This window comes from Pinus tabuliformis, chromosome 7 (genome assembly GCF_031772625.1).
Source record: "Pinus tabuliformis cultivar Carrire ecotype Pingquan chromosome 7, CPIR1, whole genome shotgun sequence".
In the NCBI taxonomy this organism is placed as follows: domain Eukaryota; kingdom Viridiplantae; phylum Streptophyta; class Pinopsida; order Pinales; family Pinaceae; genus Pinus; species Pinus tabuliformis.
Genome location: NC_142293.1, coordinates 1,967,744,315 through 1,967,750,633, shown reverse-complemented (window position 1 = coordinate 1,967,750,633; position 6,319 = coordinate 1,967,744,315).

Below are 6,319 nucleotides of genomic sequence, written 5' to 3'. Positions count from 1 at the left end.
TTCTTGAAAAGGAGGCCTAATATTCTGATTAGGTCCATTTCTTCCATTGTTTTGGTTTTGGTTTTTTCTAAAATTTGGGTTTCTAAATGGAGGTGCTTGTTGGTTATTGCATTGAGGTTTCCTCTCCATATTGTCTATCCTATCCATTAGTTTCTCCATACTTTTGGCTAAACCATCTATTCTGAGTTCAGATGGTGAAGCTTCATCTTTTAAAGTTCCTCTCCTTTCATTCCTAACTTTGTCTCTTTTAGCTAACAAATTAGCTTCTAGACTAACTGCTACACTTTGCATTTCCTCTAAGGTTGGGGGGTTTCTTTCCCTGAGTTGGTATGCCATGTTAGTGTCAAAACCATCATGAAACTTTATTAATGCCAAATTAGGTGGGGGTATAAGGTTAACTGGAATTGCATTGTATATATTATTGAATCTAGTGCAGTAATCTTGTAAAGTTTCATTGGGTCCTCTTCTAATATTTTCATACTCTGAAAGGATCTGTAAGGGGTTATTTTTCTTTTCCCATCTATTTAAAAATTGTTGGTAAAACATATCTAAATTATCAATACTATTAGCAAGTAACCCTCTAAACGATTTCCTAACATCACTAGCTAAAGTTTGAGCAAATAGTCTCATTTGAACATCACCAATATCAATTTCATGTAGTTCAAAGTAATCTGTCATCTTATTGACATGGTGTTGTGCAATGTAGGGTCCTATGCCATCAAATTGAACAATTTTGCTTTGGTAGTCCGGTGGCATAGCACCAAGTGGGGTAGGTAAAACAAGAGGAGCATATCTATTAGCCATGGCTATGAGTTGGGAGTGGCTAAGATGTGGGGTTGAGGTACTGGAAGATGATGCAGTAGTGGAGGATGAACCAGAACTAGTAGATGGTGAATGAGAAATGCTAGTTTGGTGAGGGAGTGAAGGTATAAATGGCAGTGGAGAATGGATCTCAGAAGTTGAAGGGAACAACGGTGAACTAAGAGTGGTGGACAATTGTTCAGAAAGCTCAGGGATCTTGGCAGTACTAAGGGATGATTGTAGATAATTCAGAATGTATTCATCAATTGACTTGTTGGCCTTTTGTACTTCAAGGTCTGCAATGAAATGAGGGTCTAGAATAGTATCGTATATTTCACTTTCAGACTTTGCTTTAAATAATGACAAATCAAATTGCTCATCAAAGGGAAGATCTTCTAAAAATAACCACTTATGAGGACATCCATTAGCTTTAACTAAGGGTGTGTGACTAGCTGAAATTTCTTCTTTTTTGGATTTTCTTGAAATTAGGTTGGGATTATCAACTACTAGCGCAGGGTTTGTATCTGGGTTAGCCTTAGTATAATGAGTTCTCCTTGAAGCTAGAATTTCAAAAAAAATTATAATTGTTTTCTTTTTGTGAGATTTTAAAATAACTTCTAATAAATTACTTTAAGAGGCTCAAAATACAAATTTAAAAATTTCTTAAAGATTTATTAGGACTGGGGGTTTGAGTCCCCAGTATGGTCACCACAATGTTATCACTTAGAATTTTCCATAGAAGTTATTAGAAGAAGGAATATACCGAGGTAACCACAAACCAATCTTCTAAGTATAGGATCTAGCCAACCTATGACTCAGAGAGGGCTCTCTATATGATTTATCTTTTTTTTGTTGAGATTTTAGGCTAGTTCTTAAAGTTCGAGGGGTTTTGATTTGTATTGAAGGTTGGATGGTGGAATCCTTAAAACAGATGGATAGAATTATGTCTCTAGACTATTGGGCTATGGAGTCAAAGAAGGGCAGTAGAACTAGAATTAATTCATTAAAGGGAGTGTTCAAAGGGCAAGCTAGTAGAGTAAAGTGCAGGTCTTTGGGCTGAATGGGTGAAATGATCTTAACCAGGGTGAGAGCATTTAAGAATTCTCAAACCGGGATTAAAATTAGGAATAGAGGATAATCATGAGAAAAGCGCAATTAAGAATCCTTTACTATAGATTAGAGGGAAACTACCTAAACTAACGAGCAATCAAGAATTCCTTAACTTAGATAATTAGCAGAAAACATTAAAATGCAGAATAGTTAAAACATAGTGCAATGAAGCAAATTCTAAGACATCATTCCATATTATAGCATTCATATTTCAGATACATTAAATATTATGGAAAAAACTTTTAAAGAAAGATAACAACACAAGAGGAAATACTTGTCTGTACTTCGCACTACACATGAATCCTGTGAAATTTCTTGGCTTTTAATTCATTAATCCAACTTGCTGGTCCAAACAGTGATACAATAGCTTACATTATTTGATCAAGAAAGTCTATAGAAAATTCTAAGAATCCACCCCACATACTTCGAACTATCAAGTATCTATACAAAAAATTATTACAAAATATCTCAAACTAACTTGAGATTTAATTTAGGAAATACAAATATCTTCTTGCAAGAAGATAGAGACAGCTATTGAACTGTTTCATGTTGTCCCTTTTTATTTGGCACTATTGGCTTTTATGGTTGGATTTGTAGCCCTTTATGCTGGCTTTCAGTTGTGGTATTTCATGCTGGAATCTTCTTCAACTTTTATCTTTCACCTGATACTCTTTGACTATGCTACCCTGTTTTCATCTGTTTACCTAGTTGCTCTCATTTTTACTGTGCAATAACGTTTTTCTATAAATTCATCATAGTAAATCAGTCATTTTCTCCCACCATTTTGCATAAAGTAATTTTACATTCATCATCCTCCTATAGATCTCATCAACTTCAGTATACTTGGAAAAATTGGGCTTGGTGAGGAATAAGTGTTTTATCTTATGCTCAAGAAAAAACAAGTTCTCAAATGTGTTGTACAAAACTTTGCCCATTGGCAGTGCTTTTATCGATGAAGTGCTAGCTTTCTCCTTATCCAACTGTCTAAGTCTATTAATATAGTCCAACGGTGTCATGAGTTTATCATTAATAACTAATGGACTAGGAAATCCTTTCTCCCTCAAAATTTGGAATTTAGCCATGAACCTATCAATGGCTACCTGCATGTTATGGCACTTTTCTTCTAAGTTCAGCATTAGGTTTCTCTTGGAAAGGACCTTCCTTATTTCGAAGATGGTTTCAATCTTGTCTTCTATATTGAGTTCATGGAGCTCATACCTATTCTCGCTGTTGAGGAAGTGGATGAGTCTATTGGTGTCCTTAGGCTTATCTCCCAACTCCTCCTTTACTTTCTGGATAACTTTTGTGGCTATCTTTATTAATTCTTCTTGTTCAAAAATAACTTGAATTGATGGCCAAATATCATTGACAGAGTCAATGATATTGGCCAACAACATTTCCTTGGTTTACCCAAGGGGTTTCTCGAGTGTTAAGTCTTTCTCTAAGACTTTGATTCTTTCACTCATTCTTTGGGCCTTTTGTGTCTCTTCCTTTTGCTTAAGTTGGGCAAGTTTGTAGTCAGTTTCCAAACTTGCCACCTTTTCTCTCAACCTATTCATTTATGTAGCCTAGATAGACATCTCTTCCATGGATTTAACTACTTCTACTACTTTCTCTCCTGACGCACCTGTTGTTGTAAATTCTGTGGTAACTCGCAATGATGTGGCAGATGGAGATGTAGGTGCCAGTGAAGTTGCCAGTGTAGAAGGAACTCTTGTAGATATTGTAGGGATGAAATCTTTAGAAGTTGCGGCCAAGTCGCTTTGCTTCAACAAAATTAAAGCGTCCAACTCCTTTGCTGTCTCCTTTAATTGATCATTAAGCTTTAGGACCAATTCCATCAACTCCTCATGTTTGGTTTGGCTCTATAAGACTTCTAAAGTTTGAGGATGTTGCAGCTGGGATATTTTTAATTGCCTCTTAAGTGCAACAATATCATTGTTTTTCTTCTTTATAAGCTTCTATGTAGCTTTAATATCCTTGGGATTGTGTCCCAATTCAATCACTAAGTCCTCTAAGGACTTGATCCTGATATCCTTGGCCTGTGAGGAGGCCTTCTCTAATTGAAATTGTGCCGAAATGTTGTTTAAAGAGTTTTGTAGCTGATGAGCAACTATGGCTTTACCTGTTAGGGTGGAGTATATAATTTCTCCAGCCTATTTATGCAGTTCAATATTGTCTACAGGGTTAATGTCCCTTGCCAACACTTCAAAGTCAACCCTTTTGAAATCAGATGCTGTCTTGGGCTATTGTTCTATAGGTTTGATGAAAGACATCTACAACATTCCCTCTTTAATGTCGAAGGCTGACATTAGTCTTGTTTGATTTGTGGGAGTCAACTTTAGGTACTGATAATATGTTTGGGCCTTAAACCTCTCATTTCTCACTTTGATTTCCCTATACTTGTATTTTATGTCCTTGTCCTTATCAGCAGGCCTACTGAAGGATGACACTTCCACACTAAGCTACCTTTCCAACATCTGAGTCTGTGATGTGGTAGGCTCCTTCTATATCTTCAGATGGAGTAGTGGGCCTACTTCTTTCTACCTTTGTGTTGGTAACCTGTGCTTATCCTTCCGTGTATTCTTGTTGAGAGGTTGTATTGAGCCTTTGCCTTTTATTGTGACCGGTTTCCTATTGTATATCAGAGCTGCCCATTCCTGAAGTGGAATCTTCCTCTCTGTTTCTTTTTGGAATCTTCTCCTCATTCTAAGGAGTTTGCATGACTAGAGGGGTGCTCATGACTCTTTCTTGTTCTTCTAGTACATGCAGGAAAGTGCTCTCATCAAGTTGCTTTTCCAAATCAATCATAGCATTTTCTACATCTACCCTCATGCTGTCTCTATCCACTAAAGTATTTTCCACCAATTCCGTTTGATTTACATATGCCTCTATTTTTGGTATGGGGTGGTGGATGAAAGGTCCTAGCTTGACCTTTTTCCTTTTCTTGGTAATGAATTCCAAAGTGTCATATATCCATACAAACTCATTTGCAATTCCATTCTCTGTAGGATTAGGTCTGCCTCTTTCCCTGCCTCTCTGGAATTGCATATGCCTAATTGGTCTTTGATTTTGAAGTAGGACTTCTTCTTGGCATTGATAAAGTTGACTTCATCTGCATTGATGATCTGTTTGTAATAATCTAAGGCAAACAACCTCATAGGGACGTATCTTGGCAACTTATATGGTGCAAGCAGGCATTCATATATTCTGATTTCTGTGTGGTTTTGTTAAAGGTACCAATCACCCACTTTGGTTTGCTTGGAAAGTTGGAGCACTCTTTTTATATCTGGACTTATCCTAGGTGGAGGATTTCCACTGAGCATAATCATGATTGGATACACAAAAGAATCTATGAAGTCTGAGTATGTATATGGTGATCCAAACTCATGGAAAGATGGGGTCCAAAAAATGACATATCTGGGCTGGCCCCTGGTGTCAAGCTTCTGGAGAGTGAAAGGGAACTTATCTGACTGATAATAAAATAATAGATGGTACAATACAGAAGAGTATTTGAATACCCTCTCATTGCCCATTCTTGTGAACTTCTCATGCATTCTATCAGCTATGAAACTGGAAAAGTCATATATGATTGTAGGAGGCTGCCCTGGGGTATAGATGGACATGAAAGCTAGAATGAGTTCATCAAAGTATTCACTGGTAGAGTAACCCAAGACATAAGATATCATGGTTACAATGTTCTACCCCCATTTAGATAAAATAGGTGCTACATATGGAGGGGGATAATTAGGGATGTGTTTCTCCTCTCTAATGAGGGTTTGGAACAATTGGGCCAATCTTGAGGTGCTCAGTTTGGGATATTGGTCGAGTGTCCAATTGAGAGTGGGGTTAGGTTTGGACCTGGTTGGAACTAGAACATTTCATTAATGGACTCGACTGTGATAGTGAAAAGGACCTTTTGGTCATGAGACATGATGGCTCTATGGCTAGGGACGTAGCATGCATAAAACATATGAACAAATTCTAGACAGATATGAACTTGGGGGAATAGGTACCTGGGTAAATTGGACTCCTAGAGACCAATATCATCTGTTTGGTTCAAGTAGCTATCTCTGCTCAGGAAATGAATTTTGAGCAGAAGTTCTATGATAGTGGTATCTTTGATTTGGAAATCTCTATCGGCCAGGGGAAAGTGGTCTAGGTCTAGGTGTGGAGTACTAATGGGTCTAATGTCCATGGCAACAGGGGAAACCATAATTCAGTTCTTGTGGATTTGAATTATGTTCTAAGGGGTTTTTATCCACGGTTTTTGGATTTTTCAAAGGGTTTAGGCAAGCAATTTCTTTAATTAACAATATTTTTACTCAATTTCTTAATTTAAAATATTGCACAAGCCATAGGTTTTAAGATTTTGAAGGGGTAAGCAGTATTTCATGGTGAAATACTT